Raw genomic sequence first — 24,673 nt, 5'->3', positions numbered from 1 at the left:
GTCACATTCTCCTCTCCAGGGGAGCCAAAATGCAAGCCTGCATTCCCAGATGGAAAGCTCTTTATGGGGCGTCTAAAATGGACCCTCAGTAAGCTCCCTTTCCTTTCGCCTCTCCTCCACCCTTGTATTTATTTTTTTAAAACTTTGTGTAGTCAGAGAGCCACACAAGAGACCAAGGGGAAGGAAGCTGGTTCCTGCAGCGAAACTTAGCGAACCCTGCAAATAATAATGCTGAAATGATACAGATTCCAAAAAAGGCTTCCTTTTAAAAAAATCTGTGTTCAAATAGGTAACATTGATTATATTGCCTCTGGAGACTTGGGGTGAAAAGGAGGGCAGAATCCACAATCATATCATCGAACTCCAGGATAGGAATGCTCTTCCGGAGCGAGGGCGTGGTGTCTTTGGAAGAGCCTCATGGGATTGTGCCATTCTCCATACCCTGTCGTGAACTGCAAGCTCGCTCCCTCGCTGGTTCTGGGTGGAGGTAATAACCCAGCAGGAAGGACAAAACCATATTAGATGTTTTTTTTTAAAGCCAGGAAATTTTATATCATAAATTTCTAAGAAAACTCAGGTCACAGAGGCTTCACATCCAAACGTGGTAGCTTCAAAGAAGCAAATAATTGCCTTTTATCATTTTGATAGTTGACTTACTGTAAAAAATTTAAGTTTCAAATGGTAATCTCACTGAGCATCAAGGAAACACTATGTTTATTGCTCAGTTATATTTTAGAAAGGTCAGTCTGATATTGTAAATGGTTCCCAAGCCACTGACACATAAAGAGAGACAATCCTTAGAACACATTATGCGTACAGAAGAGATATATCTTTAAAAAGGTAATGATAGCAGAAGACAGGAAGACGTTCTCTTGTCCACTGGTGCTGTGGCGTGGTGGGAGAGCATTTATCATACGGCTCTGTGTTGTCATCTCGAGGTTTGGATTCCTGTTTGAATCTCCTTTTGGAATTTTAGATCTTAGAGTACAGGGGCCATTTGCTAAGTCTTTGCTGGCTCAGTTCTTAGCTCAGAGCCTTATTTGGTTTTAAAAACTGTGAGGCAAGTAAAGACACTAGGAGAGCAATGGTGCCCAAGTAAATTCATCCAAAAACATTTTGTCTTATCAAAAGCTTTTGACTTGGCCCCAGGCTCTGGGTCTGTGGTGGGCAGCCCAGGAAGGGAGGGTTATTGTTTGCTAGAGAGTGTGGATAAGATCTGGCAGGGAAATCCCAGAGACTAGGGGAACTTGGTGAGTATCCTAGGGCTACACAGCTTATAAACTGACAGCTAAAGACTGGGCTCCGGGTATTCTGCCACGTAGACTGGTGTTTTCCCATCCTGCCCATCCGGAAGGTGGCAGAATCAGAAAGCCTCAGTTAGAATCCTGATTGCCTCCAATTACTAGTGGTGACTTTGGACCTGTCTTCTCACTGTCCAGCCCCGTCCCCTCCTGGCAGTGGTCCTACTCCATCAAGGTACTGGGAGGACTCACAGGGTCGGCGCTCGGTGTGCGCTCCTGGCCCTGTGAGCTGGTGCCTGGGTACCAGCAGCTGCACGCCCTGTTGGTGCTGGCGCTTTCTGTATTTGCCTCTCCTTTAAAGCTCCAGAATGAAAAGGAAGTTGAGTGGCATGCTAGGTACTGTAATCAAAGACAGCCATCCGAGAGATTTACCATGATAAATAATTCCCGCCAACGAGTGCACTCAGAGCTCAGGGGAGAGGCCCATTAATTCTGCTTCAGAGATCAGAGAAAGCTTCACAAAGGAGTTGACACTGGAGCCCAGCCTTACAGAGCAAGATGGACTCTTCCTGCTCTGTTCCATTCCTTCCTGGAAGAATTCTTTTAAGTGTGAACATGATTTTATTTGGTGGGGTGGGGGGCGATTTTACAAGTGATAATCGCAACTGCAGACTCACTGGCTCATTATTATTTGGGGCCTGAAAAGGGAATATCTATTCTTTACAGATTTCCCCTGTCATTTACATAATCCTGTAGGTTTGTTTCACAAGGAATTTAGGTTGAAATTGTCCTCATTTGGGCCATAATCTGCCATGAGAGATACTTACGTAATATACAGTTAATTTGTTTCTTTGACAATTGTCTAGAGGGGTTGGATTCAATGTATCTCCTCTCTGCAGGGTCTTCTGTTGTCCTTGGATACTCACCTCACGTATGTCCCTGAGTATAGGCAACTGATTAATCATGAGAATGGTGACATTCCTTGGGGGTAATTGGACATTATATAAAAAGCATCTGCTGTGCTTTCCCGAGAAAGGGACAGGCAATCTACCAGTTAGCACAGACAGCTGCTCTCCTGGGAGGATTTGCGGGGAGCGCAGTCTGCCTTTGGATGGGATCTGGTCCCTCCCGGCCCCTCCCTGGCACATGGCACTTCCCTGCTTTGTGCTGGGATGTTAGACACATTGTGCTAACCTCAGAGTTGTGGCCTGTGCCTCGGGTGGCCAGCCGTTTCACAACTAAGGATGATTTCCACACTCCAAAGGCCCCTCCCACAGCGCGAAGGTACAGTCTTGGGTTCTGTGCTTTGAGCCACTGCTCAGAAAGGAGTATGGGAATAGGAAAGAGTAGAGGCTGGGATGTGTTTCAGTGTAGAGCGCTTGCCTAGCATGTGGGAGGCCCTGGGTTCAATCCCCGGCACCACATAAAAATAAAGGTATTATGTCCATCTACGGCTAAAAGAAAAAAAAAATAGGCGCAACCCTGGCACAAGGGTAGGTTAGGAATATTTTATAATTCACCTTGAACTCTTAGGCTTAGTTCTATTAACTGATTCAAAGCTTGGAAGGAGAGACCCACAGAGCACATCCAGACCACCACCATATCCGTTGGAATTTTTGTGTCCTAAAATATCCCTAACCCATTCACGGTGCTCCATTGTCCCCATGTCCTCAGTGCAAGGCCCACCAGCCCCTCCTGAACATCTGCTGCCTCCAACTGGCCTCCCTCAGGCCCACTCGCCCCCTCCCCACCCCCTGCTCTGTTTATCATACCACAGCCAATGTGAGCTTTTTGTTGTTTTAAGATTTTTATTTTTTTAAAATTTATATGCAGTGCTGAGACTTGAACCCAGTGCCTCCCACCTGCTGGGCAGGTGCTTTACCACTGAGCCATAACCCCAACCTCCAATGTGAGCTTTTAAATATGCCAGTCGGATCTTGCCATCCTCCTCCTCACAGTCATTGGTGCTTCCCGTTATTCAGAGGAAAAAAAGCAAAATTCCTCTCTCTTCGAATCTCATCACACTTTCCTCTCTTTGCCCACTCAGCTTCAGCCACACTGGATTTCTTTCTACCCCTTCAACTCACCAAGTGCTTTCTGACCTCAGGGCCTTTGCACTAGTTGAGCAAAGGAAGACCCCCTTTTTCATGGGGGTCTTCCTTGGTAAATTCCTTCTCGTTCTTTTTATCTCAACCTCACTTTTACCCCTTCAGAGGGCTTTTTCTCTCTTGATACATACATACTGCTCACATACACACCTACCTCTGTACGTGTGCACGCCCACAATATTTTCTGAACCGTTTGAGTGAAATGCAAGCATTAATGCTGTCCATTTACCTCTAAAGGCTTCAGTGTGTTTCCTAAGAGCCAAAAGATCCTTACATAACCAAATACAACTTTTGATGACTGTAAACCAGGGGAGCATTTTACCTGTTTTTTAGAGTTTCCATCCTAGATGTATAATCAACATCAAACGTTTTAAATTCAGAATGATAAGAACTAAGAAGGGAATTAAAATAAATTGATGTGTTTAGCATTTATCAATCACCAGGGTGATGATGGTTTCAAACAAGAAACATCACCACACGCAAAAATTCTGGGTCTCAAAATATCTCCACACAAGATATTTAGTAATTCCAAGAGATAGGGGCTGGGGATAGAGCTCAGTTGGTAGGGTGCTTGCCCCTCATGCGCAAGGCCTTGGGTTCAATCCCCAGAAAACCACACACACACACACACACACACAGACACACACACACACACACACACAAAGACAAATAGTAACTTTAGAATAGAGAAGTCCGGCAGATACGACCTTAACCAGGTCAGAGGAAAAAAGGCAAAATTCCTCTCTCCTCAAATCTCGTTGCACTACAGTCCCATTATTTAATCTACAGACTGTGATATAAAATGATTTTTTGTTTGGTCCATGATTTGATCTGGGATCGTGCCTCTTTGGACTCCCCTGAGTCTGGAACAGCTCCTTCGTCTTCCTTTACGTTCCGTGATCTTGATACCTTTTAAGGGTCCCAGTCAGTTCTGCCATGAGTTCTTCAATGTGGGTTTGATGGATCCTCATAACCAGGTTCAGATCATGCATTCTGGGAAGGGATGCCAGGGAGGGGGTGCTGTTGTCTTCTCCATGTGTTCTTTCAGGTGGCACATGCTGACTTGACTTGGTTAAGGTGGTGTCTGCCAGACTTCTCTATTCTAAAGTTTCTCTCTCTCTCTCTCTCTCTCTCTCTCTCTCTGGTGGTGCTGGGGACTGAACCCAAGGCCTTGTGCACTCTACCAACTGAGCTATCGCCCTGTCCGAGCTCTAACTCCCTGCTTGCTGGATGTTGCCTGGTTTTGCTCACCGTTATGCTTTCCAATAGCATTCACTGAATGTTTTTTTTTTTTTTTCCTTCAGAAAAATCACTGGGAACATCTGATGAAGTAGTTTTTTTTTTTTTTCTTTGATGCAAGTGTTCAATTTGGATACTGTTGATTGATTGAATGAGCTTCTCAGACAATTAAATCATTAGTGTTTGGCAAAAAAAAAAAAAAGAAAGATTTTCTGGGTGCTTTTAATACTACGGAGATGTTCGCTAAGGCTGCTCAATTCCCCTTATCCTTGACGTCTGTCAGATATTTACTCAGACTTTTATAATAATCAATTGTATTTTACTTGGAATGTTAGGTCTGAATGTTTTTACTGTCAATACTACAGGAATTTGTAAGCAGATAATATTATGACCCTAAATTGCCAAATTAAGCTCATTTGACTTATTAAAAATAGCAACAAGATATGTGAGGGATAACATAACAAACTTATCTTGTTATGTTTCGGGGGTATTCAGTAAGAGTTTCTCATAAGGAAAATAAAATCACAATAACTTCTTGTCTCATTGGAAACACTTTTACCAACTCCTTGCCTTGAAATAGATAGTAAATTTGTGATGAGAAACAAATATTCTGAAATCCGCTGCCTGGAGTGGTACAAGTAACTCCAAGAAGTGAGTCATTTAAAGTCAGTGTCTTTACATGCCAAGCACATTAAAACCTTGGTGTTTTAGTCAGGTTTTTTCATCACTGTGACCAAAAGGCTGACGAGAACAATGTAGAGGAGGAAAAGTTTACTTGGGCTCACAGTTTCAGAGTTTCTGTCCATCATTGGCTGACTCCTAGCTCTGGGTCCAAGATGAGGCGGAACCTCAGGCAGAAGGGGGGAGGAAAGCACCTCAGCAGGGACAGAGTATAAACCCCCCAAATATGCCCCCCCCCTCACCTGTTTCCTCTAGCCACACCCATCTGCCTATAATTATCACCAGTTAATCCATGCCAGTGGATTCATGAATTGGTTCGGTTAAAGATCTCCTAACTTAATCATTTCACTTCTGAAAATTCTTGCCTTGTCTCGCACATCAACTTTTGGGGGACATCTCGTATCTAAACCATAACACACGATTTGAAAGATACTGCCACTTTCTAATAGCTGGTTCTTTACTGTTTATATTCTTTTTGCAGTGCTGGGGGTTGAACCCAGGAGTGCTCTACCACTGAGACACCTCCCGAGCCCTCTTTATTTTGAGACTGGGTCTTGCTAAGTTGCTGAGGGTCTTGCTAAGTTGCTGAGGTTCTTGCTAAATTGCTGAGGCTGGCCTCCAACTTGCTATCCTCCTGCCTCAGCCTCCCGAGTCCCTGGGATCACAGGTGGGTGGCACCTGCCCGGTTTGTGCTTATCTTTAAATGTGATATGCTGCAGCTTCCAGGAAGCTGCCACTCCTGAGTTTATTTAAAACTCAACTAACATATCTTTCCAAATTATAAGCTATTTGAAATTTTACACCCTTATGAAGAAGGAAACATTTTCTCAAGTCACTGTTCAGTATTTTGAAGCAAGTATTCTCCCTTATAAATGGTCGATCATAAATACAAAGCAGCAGCTTAGAACCCAAGATACCGCAAACAGTTCCTGTAGAGCAGAGGTGCCTCAAGCTCACGTTCACCTTATGGCAATCCAACTCCCAGGGAAATAGTTAAGATAAAAACTCTGTTTTGCACTTTCCAGTTTATGTGTCAGATGTTGAAGTACATGCTATATAATTAAAAGACACATTACTCTCTGGGGTGAGATATGCAAAACCATACTCTTATTCTTCACGGCCATTGAGGAGGTGTTTGAGTATAATTCTGACTACAGTCATTTTTGACCTGGTTGACAGACGTTTGACTCTACCCCATTGTCAGAAGTGACTTTGCTGTGATACTTTTGTCCTATTTGGGCTAATTCATTAGACACACAGTCTTGGATCTCACATGGATTGTATTGGAAAGCAGTACTCGTATTTTCAAAGCTGGCTTCTCATTTAACGTTTATAACAAGGTCCTCAGAAAAGGATTTAATAAGCGTTTCAAGGAGAAAGTGTGTTTTCCCCTCATGGGCTAAGTTAAACATACACTGGCAAATTTAAGTTCTATTATATGACTTAAAAGAACCTGAAGATGTCTGTTTTAGAAGAGGTATAGCCAAGGAACTCCTGTTTAGGCTCTCTGGGTGCTGTTCAAATGATGCTCGACGGCAGGGAACGCAGACTGGATTACCACATTTCTTTACCCAGAGCATCTTGAGGGCTCAAGTGGATTTTATTGGCCTAAAGAGAGCCCCAGAGACCCTCAGTGGCAACTGCATTTACTTGTCTTTAAATTTTTATGGCCTTTCTCTTCTTTGGTTCATTGTTGCTCTATAGCCAGTAAGAGGTGCAGACCTATAGGCACCATTGGAGTCTGACTGGACATTTCCCCTTGAACTTGACCACCCCTATCACAGGCATCATCATATTCTCTCCTAAAATTCCCTCTCTTCTCATTATGAATATGCAAAAAAGGTTTCCCTCTCTTCAACCAACAGTCCGTCTAGTCTTTTTAAGGATCATTTCAGCTGGGTGTGGTGGCATATGATTATAATCCAGTGGCTCAAGAGGCTGAGGAAGGAGGATCACAAGTTCAAAGCCAGCTTCTGCAACTTTAGCGAGACCCTGTCTCAAATTAAAAAAAAAAAAAAAAAAATTGGGATTGGGTTGGGTTTGTGGCTAGGTGGTTAAGCACCCCTATTTAACCTCTAGTTAAAAAAAAAAAAAAAAGAAAGAAAATGATTATTTCACTTCACCTGAAAGAAACTAGATGTATAAATATTAAATGTTAGGTAAGCCGGGTGTAGTGTGCACTCCTGTAATCCCAGCAGCTCAGGAGGCTGAGGCAGGAGGATTGTGAGTGCAAAGCCAGCCTCAGCAATTTAGCAAGGCCCTAAGCAACTCAGTGAGACCCTGTCTCTAAATAAAATATAAAAAAGGGCTGAGGATGTGGCTCAGTGGTTAAGTGCCTCTAGATTCAATCCCAAGTAACCATCCCCCACCCCCCCGCCGCCAAAAAAAAGGTAATATTCAAAATTTATTTCTCCCCTGTCAGAGAGCTTGCTCTGAGCAGATGTAGCTCAGCCCATGGGTGCCACTGGGCTTGTGCTGGTAAACTCAGGTGGTGTAGTTTGCATGTGCCAGGTAGGATCAGACATTACTCTCTGTAAAACCAGCTTACAAGACTTTCAAGGCTCTCAAATCTGCAGAGTGAGGCAGGGAAGCTTTTTTTTTTTTTTTTTTTTTCCTTTTCCTCCTTGAAAAGAAAAGAATTGGCACAAGGGATTGCTGGTTTCAGATGTAGTTGAAATAGTAAATTTAAGGTGTGGTTTATTATGATCTCTCAAATAGTTCAGCTATGTTGAACCAAGTGCTTTCAGACTCTATGATGATGCAGTTCTTTGGAACCTTCAGGGTTCTCGGAACAGTTTAGAAACTTCCAATCCCGTCTGACGTCTTCGTTTTATTGCCAACTAGAGAGATCTCAAAATTGATTAATGGGTTGTCTGTGGGAGCCCATGGCTGGGTGGGATGTGTGCATGAATGGAGCTGTAATTATGATCCTGGTCTCTTGACTCCACAGTGGTTAGGAATAGTCGGATGGGCAAGGGAAGTGAGAGTAAGGGAGAAAGAAAGTGAAAGAAGTGAACAGGGTGCACTTCCCAAAGCACTATTATGTATTCTTACTGTCTGCCTGCGCCAATACTACTAACACATTAAATGATTCTTAAAAGCTTACCAGTGTGGACTTGGTCTGTGTGTGTAAGCCATGCTGTTAGTCATACATACACACATGACCTATTTTTAAAATATAAGTATATTCTTAAAAATAAGTTGATATTACTTTAAAAAAAAAAAAAGAAGTGAACAGGGGATAGGAGGAAGGGAAAGATGTGAAAAAATGCCGAAGGAGGGCCACAAATTGTAGTTGTTTAGTTTGAGTTACAAATGATGTTTACTAGTTAGTTTTTAGTTGTCACTGGATCTTTTATTTATTTATATGTGGTGCTGAGGATCAAACCCAGCGGCTCACACAGGCCAGGCAAGTGCTCTACCACTCATCCTCAACCCCAGCCCACTAGTTAGATTTTAAATAAGGGTTCAAATTGGAGAATGTGGCTTGACCTGCCCCTAGAAGAAAATCTGAGGCTTGAATCCTGACCATCTACGAGGAGTTCGCACATCCCTGATGGATCACATCTTGGGGCAGGTTGTGGCCCAGGTGGGCTTTGGTTCTCTGCTCCCTCTCCAGGAATTAGCGGTATTTTGTAAGCCAGTTTTGAGAGAAGATACTGTCCTGATCTGAGGTAGAGTGAAGCACAATGAACCACTCATGAAGATATTTATTTCCTGCCCAACAACTGCAAAGCCCAAACTGGGTTCTTTCCTAGGTTTAGAATTTTATTCCTTGTAGGTTCATTATGTCTGGGGGGTTACAGGAGAGCTGACTCTCCAGAAGTTGCCAAAGTAAGTTAACATCCAGTGCATTTTTCTTTTTTCTTTTTGGTACTGGGGATTGAATCCAGGGGGCACTTAACCACTGAGCCACCTCCCCGGCCCTTTTCTTGTATTTCATTTCGAGACAGGGTCTCATGGGGTTGCTTAGGGCCTTGCTAAGTTGCTGAGGCTGGCTTTGAACTTGCAATCCTCCTGCCTTAGCCTCCCAAGTCACTGGGATTACAGGTGTGCACCACTGCACCCAGCCCAGTGCATTTTTCTAAAGCAAGGCATTGCCTAGTAACATCTCCAGTTATAGATGGCTTCCTCCTGTCCACTTTTCTCATGCCCTAAGCTCTTATCAATTTTTGTTTTTGTATTCCTGTATTCCCATTCCACTTTATGTATTTGCTACTTTATTGAATTGCTAAGAATATTTCCTTCTGTTTAAAATCAGTTCTGTGATTTATTTATCAGTTTCCTGTTTTGGTTTTTCATTAATTAATAATAGTTAATTCCTTTCCTCTTTCCTTAGGTTTGTTTTAAGTCTTTTTAACTTTTAAAGTCAAATGGATATTGTATTTTTATTGCTGTTAATAAAAGTATTAAAGGTTCTAAGTGTGTTTTTAAATGAAACTCTGGCTGTAGCCCCTAATTTTTCTAAATAATATGCTTTTGTGGTTTAGCTCTGCTTTCTGAACAAACATTAATTAGGGGAGAGTTTACAGATTTTTAGGTGGCAGGCTTTTTGTTCTGGATAAAACTTAGATTACCTAGTTTCAATGTGTAGTAGTCAGAGAATATGTCTTTCTCAATTTTTAGGGTTTATTGGAAGTTCCTTTGTGGCCTAATTTGTAATAATCTTTAGAAGTGCTCCATTAATGTGTAACCCATCCATCTCTAAGACCTCCAACTTGTTTTTAATATGTAGTTTGCCTTTTATTTTAATATGCAATTAAAATGGCTCAAGCCCCTTGTCTATAAACTGCGGGGGGGGGGGCATTTTTGTTTTTGTTTAGGGTGGAGGGGCCGCGCTTCTCTGTGTTTGCTTTAGAGATGGGTCTCGCTCCCTCTGTTGCTCACACTGGCCTGGAACTTAGGGGCTCCAGTGATCTTCCCGTCCCAGCCTCTCAGGTGTGTGTCACCACGCCCAATCTCTTGCACTGTTGCTGCAGCAGCTAGCCATGATTCCCTTTGGCTGTGGGTCACAACAGGCCGGGTGACAGTGCACCCTGTGGTCTCCATGGCTGAACACAACAGAGATTCGTCTCTTGCTCTTGTGGCTTGTCTGTGAGTTTGGGTGGAGGGTCCTGTTGTCAGCATCTGGAAATCGCTGGTGGCTGAGGCAGGAGGAAGGGCTCTAGGATGCTTCTTCCCAGAGGAACTCATGTTCATATTTCATTGATCAGAAAGACAGGTGGCGAGGCCAAGCTGGAAGAGGGTGGGGGATGCCATCCTCTTCTACAGGAGAAAGTGGAGAGGAAACAGATGTGGCGAACAACGGCCACCGTCATGCTCGAGAGCCTGCTTCCCAGAGGGGCTGCCGTCTCTGGGAACACGTTTGTCCTCACTTTCTCCGTCCTCCTCCCAGAGCAAGGGCCTTCTGTGTGTCAGACCTGCATTCACCGGGTTGGGCATATCAGGAGGTAATTATAGTACAGGGCCATAAACATTTAAATTCAGTGTCAGGTATCAGTGACTCTCCAAGTTTATTGGCTATTCTCCGTCACAGGAAATTTCTCACTCGCTCTTCCTTTCTCTAGGTCTCTGATTTGGGCCATGTTCATGTCTTGGTGCCCTGACTGACTGTCCTTAGGTATCCCATTGTTTTCCTGCTTGCTGCTGATTCTTTTTGGCGGGGGTGGGGGGCTTTCTCTGAAGGGCGGTTCATCCCTTTGTTTGATCATCCTCTACACATCAAGGCTGGTGAGGGTTGTTGGCAAGGGAGCCATGAGCTCACTGTTCTTTAAAACAAAACAATAGCAACAAAACAAAAACAAGGCAAACCTCCACGGTCTGTCTCTGGACAGCTGATGCCTTTTCTAGAATGAAGAGGTGTTTTGCTGAAGGGTTCGTTTTTTTAACTGGTATTTCACCCTGCTCTAGATGCTTGTGGTGAAATTGCTTACTGTCATGTAAATGCTCAGTGTACACTTTGCTGCCTAAATCTGTGGGGTTCCTGATTGGGTATGGTGAGAATGTGTATAATGAGGAATACTTTTAAATCTAATTAACCAACCTATTCAGATTCTCTACATCCTCCCCTCCCTCAGGCCTCTTTAATCTGTCAAAGACTGAGCTGCATATTAATGTCACCCATTATTGTTGTGATCCTGTTGTTTTTTTCACTGATTCGCTAGTTTTTGCTTTACATATAATATAGTCTATATAAGTGAGTAATTATTTAATTAGGTAATTATTCTATCTAATTATTTGAGTATGTAATTATTCAATATGATAGTTTCATTGTGGGATTTACTATTTCTTAAAATATAGTCTTTGAGGGCTGCTTTTTTTTTTAAGCCTTGAATTTTATTGTCTCTGATCAATACTGTAACTCAATTTGTTTAGCTGCATACTTATCCACTGATGATTTTTAGTCATATGATTCATCACAGATATATCTTTATTAGTGGCGGGAGGTGGATCTTGTCTGACACACGATTCTGGCACAGCCAGGTCTTATTTGTGTCTTCCGATCTCTGGCTGCAATACAACATCAGAGCCCAGGTCTGTCCCTGGCCATGTCGCACGACTGACACTGTGATCCTGGAACCGACGAAGCATGAGAGGTGTGCACAAGGGTGATGTTGGTGCCAAATGGTCTGGCCTTGCAAGGAGCATCATGGTGAGGAGGTGGCTAAGGGTTCTGGAGGTACAGACCTGAGCCAGGAGGCGGCTGTGCAGGGGAATAGCGTCACTGAACTCACTCCCCTGCACACAGCGAAAACGAGTCACCATCCACACCTCTGCTGTCAGCCTCGTGGGTCTTGTGATGAGTCACGTTATTCATCCATCATCTGGTTCCAAGACAATGACCAGCCAACATTTTCAGAGTTCTTGTGAGTTCTGCTTTGATTTTGTGTGCCAGTCAACCTCAGTTTTTAGTGAAAAGTGGGAGCGTGGGTCATGGATTGCCAGTCAGATACCAGGCTAAACTGGAATTTCTTGTGATACTTTGATCATTTTAAAGATTCTGGCCTTTCCTTACTGAATTTTTGCTTTTGCTTGTGATGTCTCCTAAGTAGTGTTTCACTTATTTTAAAAAGTTAAATATGCTTTATAGGAATATCTAGAGGCCTCATAAGAGATGGCTTCAAAATCTGATGTCCCCAGGTTCACATATTAGCTGTGTGTTCCAGAGAAGCTTCCTGGAATTCTGTGGGTGGGTCTCAGCTGCCTTTCCTATAAAATGAGTATAATCATTTCTTCTCTAAAGGATGGCAGTGGAGAGCGGAGGCAGTCTGTAGTGTATTAGCCAGGACTTGCTCTGCTTTAGAGATGTGAGAAGCCGAATCACAATCGGGAGTTCTTAAGAGAGAGATGGAATCAGGACGGGGAACGTGGATGAATTATACACATCAGGGCTGTGGATAATAGGGTGACCTCCCTCACTCCCCCATCGTGCTTTTATAAGCATCCTGGGTGGACGAATGATTCCATCTGCTTCAAGCTGATATTATTTAAGTATCTACTCACTTTTCTTTTTCAAAGTAGGAGTGTGGAGAAATAGATTTTCTTGGTGTCTAAAAATAAGGAAAGCATTAATAAGATTTTCTGAACTGGGCAACTTCTTGAAAGGCACATGAAAAGTTCTAGAAGTTATGTAACAGACTAAATAACTTATCTCATTACACAGAACTGCATCAAGTCTTAATCTGGTTTAGAACTGTCAACTGAATGTGGTGACAGACTTCAGGGGACTGTCATGCTTACACCAGGAAACCTGGAGGGGTATTTTGCCAAAAAAAAAAAAAAAAAAAACCTAAAAATTCTAGGTAGCCCAGGCAAGGAACCTGTTTTCTGTCTCCTCAATGAGAGCAGATGCAGTTTAGGTCTCACACAATGTGAAGAGGGAGTCAGGAGAGAATCTTGCACTGATTGGAGCTATGTTCTCATACCAGTGAAATACATATATCTGTAAAATATTCTATTTTAGATGTTGAAAGATCTTTATCTTTATTTATATGTGGTGCTAAGAATCGAACCCAGTGCCTCATACATTCTAGGCAAGCTCTTTAACAATGAGCCACAACCTCAGCCCCCTGTGATATTTTAATGCTGCTCCATGATCAGAATCTCAGGATCTGCACTGCTGGCCCCAATTTTTAACCCAGCTCCAATCCAACCTTTGCCTCTCCGCCTCCCCTTTCTGTTTTCATGCTGGTCCAGTTCTCCTTCCTCCTGACATAGTCTTTATGTGGCAGGACAAAGGTCATTACTATCTAGCTCACTGTTGTCTGCCTTTCAAGTCCCCTGGCAGAGTTGGGTTTTGTGTCCTGTGCTGCTGCTTCCCTTGCTTCTTCTACCCTCTCCAAGCGGGTGATAGGGAGTGGGGAGATTGGAGTGGGCTGGGGAGGAGAGGCGGGCAGGGTGAGGGAGGAAGGAGAGATGGAATGAGAGTTTACATTTGCCTAGTTATGTTGAGTTTTTCTGTAAAAGTGAAGGAGAAGGGAAATAGGAAGAAGGCAGAGCAGCCTGGGGCAGAGTTTGGGGGGAGGGAGGAGGAGGTTGGAGGGAAGGGCCCCTTGGGTAACTGTATGTTGTACAAAGAGAACAAAGAGAAAAGGAGGGCTTTAAGAAGCACCGCTGGGAGGATGACAAGTTCAAGGGCAGCCTCAGCATCTGCAACTGAGACCCTGTTTCAAAACAAAAAAATAAAAAGGGCTGGGGACGTAGCTCAGTGGTAAAGCGCACCTGGGTTCAGTCTCCAGTACCAATAAATCAAATAACACACACACACATGCACACACATATGCACACACAAAAGAAATGCATTGCTGGCACTTTCTATTCTTCATGGCATTTGAGAAATTCTAGCAAAGAATTTGATATATTTTGAATTTTGGTTGCATGAATGGTGTCCCCTTGCCTATGACAACCCTCAGAGATGACCCAGGTGTGAGTGCATCTAATTAAAGGCTAGTCCTACTGGCCAAGCAGTCATTTTCTCTCCAGTTAATTGTTATGCAAATCTCTGCCCCAAAGCATCCTGTATGTACTGGCAGGGCTTCAGAGGGATCTCTCCATCAATGGCTCATTTCTCTGTTCAGGTGTCTCACCCTACTTCTCTATACTGACAAAAGTGATCACTGTCATTAACAGTAATAATGATGATAAAAAGGCAATCGCAGTAATTGGGGCAGTTGGGTAAAGCACCAGTAGAAATGAAAACCACTTTCTCTGTTTGAAATTCTAGACGTGCAAATCTTCAAATTCTTTCTCACAATTACTCCACAATTCTGAACTCTTTCTGGAGGTGATTTCAAAGCATCTAAACGAGAATTCATCCTTTCAGGAAAACTCAGAAAACTTCATCAGCCTGTGCATGTGCAAGCTGCTCTTCTGGGCAGTAGAGATAGGTCGGTGCATGACTACTCAGGGTTCTGGGTTTAAAAAGACTTCAGATAAAACACATATCCAAATAGGTATAATGCAAGGTTGAGGGTGTCTGAAAAGGGCATGGACACCCATTGCTCTAGGAGTTCAGAGGATCAGGTACAGACACACTGCTTAGCAATGGGACATGTTCTGAGAAATCATTGTGAGTTGATTTTGTCTTGGTGGGAGCATTGTGGTGGGTACTTACACACCGCCTGTTGCTCCGAGGCTGTGGACCTGTATAGCACGTGATGGTATTGAACATTGTAGGCCGTTGCCAGTATTTATTTGTGCATCTAAACATGTCTATACATAGAAAAGGTAGGAATTTTCAAGCTGCATTGCAATCTTATGGGACCACCTTGGTATATGTGGATTGTTGCAGATGGCAATGTCATTATGGGGAGCAGAGTTACATGTGACTTTGGAGTTTGAACATCAAGTCCAGGGTTGTTTTTTTGGGCAAGACTGTTCTTTAACAGGGATCATCTCAGTGCCTTATTTAATTTATTCCCTGTCCGTAGATTCCACAGAGAATTCTGCCCCCCTGCCCCCAATACTGTCACCTTCCCTCCTTTCCTGCCAGCAGCTGGTTCACTTCTCTGTCTTGCACTCTTTCCATCCTGACTCTTTTTCCTTGGGAGTTCTGACATTGGGGTCCTCTCTCCCCTCCTCCCAGATCCTTGTATGATCCGGACTCTCTGACTATCCCTCTCCCGGGAGCATTTTTATCCTAAAGGCTTCCCTGGGCCCCACTCCCTGCCTCTGATCAGGCACCAGGTAGGGCCCTTTGGCGGATGCCAGTGTAATCCAAGGCTGCCGTTTGGAGAAATGAGGGGGGCAGATGTTTTGGAGAGAGAAAGTGCTGGGCCAGCACTGGGTGGTCAGTCCTACTTCTCTAAGCCATTCCCAATAACACAGGTCGATCGCTTGGCACTTTTCCCACACCCTTGCCAATTGTTCTTTCCCTTTCTGTGTCAACTCAGGCTTCCCATGAGTTTGTGTGACCTGTGTACCTGCTGGCTGGTTGGTTTGGGCTGTCAATGGGGCCACTACTTTCCTGGCATGCTAGAGATTTTGCTGGAGAAAGGGTCCTGGGCATCCCAGAGTGTGTGTGGGGTGGGGGAGAGACAGCAGGCTCCATCAGGAGGGGTGGGCGGAAGGCACGGTGGAGGCCAGGCCCAGCCTTTCTATTCTAGAGCTAAGAACAGACTGGTTTCCTTGACAACAGAGATGAAGTCTGCTCATCTGCTGCTCCGGGTAGGCTTTTGTGTGTCTGTGGAAAGCTCTGGGACTTGGGGACAAGAAAGGCAATCCTTTCTTTATCATCTGTGCGGCAAGCCATTTGTGAAGATGCGCCAGCTCTTACTGTATTATTAACGATATTAAAACCTTCCCTGGTGTCACCGTGATAATCAGTTATATAACCTGCAAATTGGAGCCCAGATATAGAATCTTCCTTTCGGCTGCATCCTTGATGTATTTTGCCAACCCACAACACCTTTTTGATGACATGTTTTAATATGTCAGTCAAATATATACTCACCTCCACTGCTCTTGAAGGCTAAATCAAAAGCATTTCTTCCTTCCTCAGCTAAGTAATGATTTGTGTGGCCAGGCTGCTGGGAGGAAATTAAAATTAGCCCTCGACAAGCTGACGTTGGCTCAAACCTGCACTTGTCAGATGGCATCCCCAGAAAAGGTTTTTGGATCCAAACCTTCATTCTTGCTGCAAACCAGAAGACTCTGGTTTTAAGCTGGCCCACTTGCTTTCATCACCAGGCTTGATTTCAAGGCAGCAAGTCTTGGTGTAGTGGCTTGGTATTTTATTCATGCAGCACCTTCCCTTACTGTGTATTATTAAAGCCTCCTTCCAAAGCAGCCTGAGGATCACTGGGGAGATGTTGAGCCAGCAGTGATTTCGGTCTCCATGCAAGAAGCAACATCCGCTGTTGGAAAAACTCAGAAGATTCTACAAAATGGTAGTCTATTGCAAATCTAAAGGAGATGGTCCTTGGACCTTGGTCTTATAAAAGTAGCTAATTTGATCAAGCATGTCTTTTCGTATGTATGTCTATGTCAGTCTACTGACTTCTTGAATGCTAAATAATATAGATGGGAAACTGAGCAGGATGTATGTGCACAGAGTGACTGTGAGGAGGTGGGGAGTAATTAGCAGGGGAAGGTGGATTTAGACAGATGTATGAACAGACAGATGGTGGCCGGAACCTGGAGTCTTTTCCATCAGGCATTTTAGCAATTCTTCTTTCCCGGTGATGTTCATCTGGGACTCAAATTTAGCTCTGGCATGTCCCTCTGTCCCCAATAAACAGGGCGAGCTGTGACATTATAAAACAGTTCCTTTGTTTCCTTCATGTCCCCAAAGGAGAGCCACTGACTTCCCCAGGCAAACAGTGGGCTCAGCTTAGAGGCGGCTTCAGTCTACTGAGCTCTTTGTCTGGAGGCCACCTCCCTGCCCCTAGGGATTTCGCTGCTGTGTCTCTAGATGACGGGATCCTCCTCTCCATCCCACCTCCCTCGCGCCTCAGAGCCATCTGAGGATGGCGGGGAGATTCAGGACCAGACTCTGGCCTGGTGCTTTTTATCCCCCATGACACAGTCCCAGAATGATAGCTTTGTGGTCTGGCTCCTTTGTGTGGTGTGTGGTTTGAGGGATTGGGGAACGCTTTCTGTTTCATACATATGTGATTTTCACTGGTCCACTCACTCACTCCCTGCCTTCAAATGTTTCTTAGTTGGACAGAAATTCATTGATGACTTCTGCAGTCAGCCTAGTGTTGAGCAGGTGTGAGGATTTGGACCTTTAGGAAGGAGTGTCCCCAGTTAAATTCAGAGCTGTTTCTGATTGATACAAAACAGTTTTTGTGAACTGTAAAGATCCAAATGCTTCATATTTTTATGCTTCTTCATGGGCTGGTTACAAATCCCTGGCTTTCTCCCACCTTCCTACAGAATCAGGCTGCTTCTCGCTGCTGCCCTGTGCCACTTCACGCTCAGAACCCCATGGGTGGGGGATTTGAAAATAGGACCATAAACATCACCTCTAGGTATTGGGTCCGACACAATATCAGTAGTTCCATTTTGCCTGTGGTTATTAAAAATGAAGGGTGAAAATTCACCTACAGAATTTCCCTTTAGTGTCTTCTAGTCTAAAGCCTGCACCTGTTGAATGCAGAAAGGTCTGCTTAAGGGAAACGTAAGGTTGGATGGTGCACAGGGAAGATGCCCTCTGCTATATAACATGATGCACGTGGGCTGGCTGTCATGCAGATGCTGCATAAGGAAGGTGTGATCCAGGAGAACAGCAAAAGCCAGCAGTGCTCAGGAGTGTCTCTCTGCAAGGTCTGCCGAGGGCTGGGTCTCTTCCTCAAAGGCTGATCGGTCACTCCAGCAAAAAGATTGTGCAGCCACAAATGGCCAGTGGGCCCTGAGTGTGATTAGAAGGGCCTTGAGGTATTGTCTCATTATACCTCAGTCTATACCATCCCATTCATTGAGCCAACTCTTACTGAGACATGGTGAGGACAATGTCAGACAAGTCTGCTCTCTCAGAACTTCCAGTCTAGTGATGGTGACAGCCTATTCTAGTTCTTTGCTATTTTTAGAATTCCAACAAAGAAGTTTCTATACAATAAACATTTCCACAGGTATACATGGTCGTAGCAGGGGTCTTGCCGCCTGACTTAGCATTGGCCTTATTGCTTATATCTCCTTACCCTGCAAAGAGGAAGCAGTCCCACATTGGTAGTAGGTGAGGGTGGTGGCTGCCTGTCCAGGCAGGTCTTTCCCAGCAGACCCTGGGGTAGCAGATGTTTTCTTTTCTCTCATTCTTTAGTGTCCATCAGCTTCTAAGGACCCTGGTCCCCTCACTACCAGGGGGCTGAGGCCCCCTTGTTACAATAGAGTAAGGCCCCCTTGTTACAATAGAGTAAGCCCTTTGCTTGCTCGCTCTCTCTGCTTCCCACCTGCCATAAGCTGAGCAGCTTTCCTGTGCACACCCTTCAACCATGATGTTCTGCTTTACCTCAGGCCCAGAGCAATGGAGTCAACCAACCAAGGATGGAGATGTCGAAAATGTGAGCCCAAAATAAACTTTTCCTCCTCTAAGATGTTGTTGTCAGATGTTTTGTTCATAGTGACGCAAAGCTGACTAACCCAAATGGACTTACGTGGCCAGCAGAGGCTCTTAATAATAACTTGAGGTGTTTGCTTTTCTTGAACATGAAATGGGGAATATATAGACTAAAGCATTCTTTTTTTTTTTTTTTTTTGGTACCTTCATACTCCTGGTGTGTCTCCCTAACTGTTCCGTGTTCCTTTTGGCTTCCCCTGCTGTCAGCCCACCAAGAGGAACACTGTCTTATTAGATCACGTTGACGTGGGAAGGATTAGCAAATATCTGATCATCTCTCCCAGGAGTGCTAGCTTTGAAAAAAGAAGATACATTAACTAAATGTCCACATGCTCCCACTTGAGGCAAAGAGGAGTGAGGCAGAGGGACCCCACTCACACTGCATAACCTGTGGCCTGCTTGCCTGGCCTCACAGGTGCACACGAACCGTGACCATTTTGCCCTCCACGTGAGCAAGTGCACGTGCACACGTGTGTCCATGTCTTCCTACTAGGCAACTGTTTAACTTACATGCATCCTTGTAACTGATCTTGGTCCACAGGCCCATGTGGAGCTGTCTGCCTTTGAAGAGCACCAGTGTTTAAAGTCTCCTCGTGAGGGCCTTGTCACATGTCCACACACCAACCTCAGGGAGCTACACTTGACATCTCTCCCCACTCCGCTCACACGGTGGGGAGAGTTGCGATATTTCACATATACTATCCCGGAGCTGCTATTTGGGAAAGAAATAGCATTCGTTTTCTTGCCACTATCTTTCACCACTTACAAACGGTAACAATTGCCTGTGGGACTCTTGAGAAATTATGAAGTGTTAATTAGTAGAAGCACTGTGTATTTAAAATATATGGCATATTTAAATAACTATGAAATCAAACCTACTTTGCAAAGTTGCAAGACCATCTGGTCCAAAAATCTGAGGACTTGAATTTTTCTGCATATATTAAGAGACATTTTTAGATGCTTCTGGAAATGGTGATTTCATATCATTTTTGTTTCCTTAGATATTGAAACTGGGGCCTGGAAGCAGAGTATGACCTGGTTATGTTCATCCTCCAGATACTTTAATTGCTCTTAGTGTCCAAAGGGTCTGATTAGAGAGTGAAAGGACTAGATTATGGCTCTAGTTGTTCTTTAAAGTCACACATTTCAGAATGATTGAAACGGATGACTCTCAAAGAGGAAGCGTTTCCTGCCATCTTTTGCCAAAGTGTGAAGGATAGAAACCAAGAAACCCCATCTAGCCAGCAACAACTAAATATCAGTATGTCTTTTTCTGGAAAATGACATCCCCTTGACCTTGATCTTTCATAGGCTCAATGAAGCAGACAAGGGAGAGTTGGACTGTGTATCAGTCTGGGTCTAACAAGGGAAATAGGAACTCCATGTATCTTAGCACAGGGGATTTAATGCAGGACATCTGCACAGGTAGCGGAGGAGTTGAAAACCAACCCATAAACAGCGTGTGGAGAGGTAGCCCAGCAGGACACTACTCCCCCTGCCCACTCTCACCTCTATCTTGAAGCTGATGAGAGAGAGGGAGGAATAGTGTCATCCCAGACTGGGGCCAGGGTCCCTCAGGGGAAGCTAGAATATGGTGGGCCTCTGCCATAGGAGTGGGACTGTGGATGAGATGCCACTTGAGCCAGAGCATGGGACGAAATGCCCTGGCCTCTCCCCCATGTTGGGGTCAGTGACCCCATTGCCCTCAACCTAGCAGGAAGCAGCTGCCCCTGGAAGGGGCAACAGGGAAGGCTGAGGAGTGGGTAGGCCGGCATAGGCCCAGGCTAGGTGGCCATAGAAGTCCTGCAACAGATAATTAGTGAGTTAGATGCTCAACCTGTCTTAGAGGGTTTGCCAATGGGAAAACCCTGCCAAGAGGGCCCCTGGTCTTTAACGAGGCCTTCCTACTTCCACTGTCAGAAATAAACATCCCCAGGGTGCACCTGCCATTTTCTGCATTAGACTTGCCGGTATGGAGGAAGGCAAGCCTTCAGGGAGGTGTCTGTGTGTGAGGGGCAGAGGGGAGGAGACGGGGAAACACTCCGCCCATGGGTGAAGAGGGACAGTTGAGGCCCCCAAAGGGGGGGCTTCACCCAGGACTGGGGATGGTTATCGTCCACAAAAGGGCACTTCTCATCATAAAATAACTCACAACAGGGCAGTGTGCATAGCAGTTTTTTTTTTTTTTTAATATTTTTGTTGTAGATGGACACAATGGCTTTATTTTTATGTGGTGCTGAGGTTTGAACCCATGCCTCATACATGTGAGGCAAACTCTACCACTGAGTCACAACCCAAGCCCCTCTAGATTACTTCACATATTTTCACACAAAGTATCTTTTTCATAGAGTGTCTTCAGTAATACCTGTGAAACTGGACTTGGTACCCTGGATTTGATGTTTGATATGCATCATCCCAGAGTCGGCCACACTCTGGCCGACTCCTCAGGCAGGTGTTTCAGCCCCAGGAGAACTGATTCCTCTTCTCTGTGTTTTGGGGTTGAACATACTTGAAGGGCCTTTCCAATTCTGTCACTCTGGAACCCACCTAGATCTGGCAGACTGATAAAGGAAATGGCCCTTACAGTCATGTCAGGAAGAAGATGCATGAGGGGTTAACATGATACTCATCCACAAGACCACATCCGATGAAGTCCAGACTGAGAGCAGTGCTGTGGCCTCAAGAATGGTGTTCTGGTTTGGATATGAATATCCTCCCAAAGGCTCATGTGTTAGACGATGCAGCAACATTCAGAGGCAAAAGATGGGACTGTGAGAGCTGTAACCTCATCAGTGGATTAATCCATTTGATGGATTAGTAATTTCAATGGACTTTTGAGTAGCAACTGTAGGTGGATGGGGTGTGGCTAGAGGAAGTAGGTCACTGGGGACATAGTCTTGGACTATATTTGTCTCTGGCCCTTTGCTTGCTCGCTCTCTCTGCTTCCCACCTGCCATAAGCTGAGCAGCTTTCCTGTGCACACCCTTCAACCATGACGTTCTGCTTTACCTCAAGCCCAGAGCAATGGAGTCAACCAACCAAGGATGGAGATGTCGAAAATGTGAGCCCAAAATAAACTTTTCCTCCTCTAAGATGTTGTTGTCAGATGTTTTGTTCACAGTGACGCAAAGCTGACTAACCCAAATGGACTTACGTGGCCAGCAGAGGCTCTTAATAATAACTTGAGGTGTTTGCTTTTCTTGAACATGAAATGGGGAATATATAGACTAAAGCATTCTTTTTTTTTTTTTTTTTTTTTTTTTGGTACCGGGAATTGAACCCAACCCAGGGACACTCAACCACTGAGCTACATCCCCAACCCTTTTTAATGTTATATTTAGAGGCAGGGTCTCATTGAGTTGCTAAGGGCCTTGCTAAGTTGCTGAGGCTGGCTTTGAACTTGAAGTCCTCCTGCCTCAGCCTCCCAAGCTGCTGGGATTACAGGCATGTGCCCTTGGCTCTGTAGCATTATTTCTTATAAACCACTTTTCTTTGCCACCTGGTGGCCTCAAACCTCACAAAGCTTCTGCTTCTGCTTTCTCAACATAAGAATCCTAAAAACTTACATATTTCTTTGAAGATCCCATCCTCTTGCTCTTTCCCCATCTCCTTGGGTGTGTGGCTGGGTTCAGAGGTAGATTATGTGCTTGATGTGTATAAGGTCCTGGGTTCAATCCTTAGCACTTAAAAAAAAAAAAACAACAACAATAACCAGGTAGAACTCATCCTTTCTTTTCCTTCCTTTTCTCTTTTTTACTTTCCTTCTCTTTTCTTTCTCATTCATTCTAACAAATGGAATCTCACTGTGTTGTTCAAGCTGACCCCAAACTCCCGGGCTCAAGCGATCCTCCTGCCTCAGCCTCTCAAGTAGCTGGAACTACAGGTACACCATCACATGTGGCTGGAAACATCGTTTCTTGGGAGAGGATTAGTTCCTGAGACCCAAATCCTCAATGATCTAATTGCTTCTTAAAGGTCCCACATCTTGATACTGTTACAATAGCTATGAAATTTCAAAATGAGTTATTTCCCCCCTAATTTTTAAATTTTGGGATGGGGTCTTGATAAGTTGCCTGAACTGGCCTCCAACTTGGGATCTCCTTCCAGAACCTCCTGAGTAACTGGGTTAGAGTCAGGAACTGCTATGCCCAGCTTCAATATAAGTTTTGGAGAGGACCTTCAAATCATAGCAGAGGAAAAGGGTCTCAAGGGTGTAGAAAAGCTTCAAAACTCATACATTAATCATCTTTGTTCTGACTCACAGAGGTGAGTCATAGCATGAAAAAAAAAAAAGGCAGTTTGGTGATGAATGAGAGGTTGAAGCCTGAGGAGAGGGAGAGAGAATTAGGCATTGGAGATTGGAATGACCTTGACCAGGGGAAGAAGGAAGGTCAGGTCTCAGCCAAGTCACAGAGGCAGCGTTTGTCACATATTGGTGCTGGTGTGGGCTGGAGAAGGCCTTTCCATTTGTCTGCAGTGAGTATTCAAGGAGAAGAGCGGGAGGTGGTTACAGAGGAAAGAACCTAAGTAAACTCTAGCTTCACTTGCCTTCCCCCTCCCCCCAGGTACTGGGGCTTGAACTCGGGGGTGTTCCACCACCAAGCCACACCCCCAGCCCTATCTATCATTTTATTTTATTTTAAAACAGGGTCTGACTAAGTTGCCCAGAGTAGTCTTGAACTTGGAATCCTCTGCCTCAACTTCTCCCAAGTCTCTGGGAGACTCCAGGCCACCCATGCCTGGAGATTTCATTTGCTTTTATTTGACTTAAAAATTACTAATTTTGGAGGTCACATGACTGAGTGATACATTATTAGTCTTCCACTGTCTTTGCTGTAGATCCCACCTCTGACTATGAGTTGTGATGATAATGTTTGCCTAGGTTACTCACTGGGGATCTGAAGGCCACTTTTGCCAAAAACACTCTTCCCTTGGGCCTGCAGATGTCCAAGGGATGGCTGGAACAGGTGAAAATGCTCGACATCTATTTTCATATTGTGCCTGTCTCTTTTCTTGCCCTAGCCATTGGTCACATTCTACTCAGCACTGTGCATAGACATGCTGATCATGTGAGATACAGGATGTTTATCCAAAACTATTATATAAGGTTAACTTGACCGTGACCAGAAGCACCAGACCATGAAAGGAATGACAAAAGGTGACATCTGAGTTCCCGGAAGATCTCTACCCATTTCCAGAAAAGACATAAATTTTCCTCCCGTTTATTAGCTCATTGTTCCTGTCTTATATCTGTAACCCCGGAACCCCCTAGACTTGAGAAGCTGATTTGTGAGCAAAGCTCGCTCTCCTTCATTCTTTGGCATTGAATAAAGCCCATCTTTCTCCCCAAGGATTTTCTTTTGGACATTGGATTTTCCATGGGATGAGCCTCTGAACCTGGGTTCAGGGACAAGATGACACCTTAATGGAAATAGGAGGAGATTGAGAGTCAAGATGACTATCCTCTTGTCCAGAAGAAATGGCATAGTGCCACCTGCCCTGCCCTGATCCCAGGGCAAGCTCTGGAATCCAAGCCCAGTGTTCTTCCCAGTCGAACACCCTAAAGTGCTCAATCTCTTGAGGGGAGCTGCTTGCTACCAATCAGCTGGTGTCAGTGCATGATATAAAGCCTTGGAACCATCTTGGCTATGAAAAAGAAGAAGTCATAGAGGATTTTTAAAAAGCATTTTAGAAATATAATCATGTGGGATAGATGGTGGTGGTGGTGGGGCTGTTGCAGAAAGGGACCAGTGGGAAGTGCAGTGAGGATTCAGGTGAAGGAGCACCCGCCGCCTCTACCTGTTCCTGTACTGGCTTCAGCTTTTTTATTTTTTAAACATAGGCTT

Source organism: Callospermophilus lateralis, chromosome 14, assembly GCF_048772815.1.
Source record: "Callospermophilus lateralis isolate mCalLat2 chromosome 14, mCalLat2.hap1, whole genome shotgun sequence".
Taxonomy (NCBI): domain Eukaryota; kingdom Metazoa; phylum Chordata; class Mammalia; order Rodentia; family Sciuridae; genus Callospermophilus; species Callospermophilus lateralis.
The sequence above is the reverse complement of the archived record's forward strand: the minus strand, read 5'-3'. Positions refer to the sequence as shown.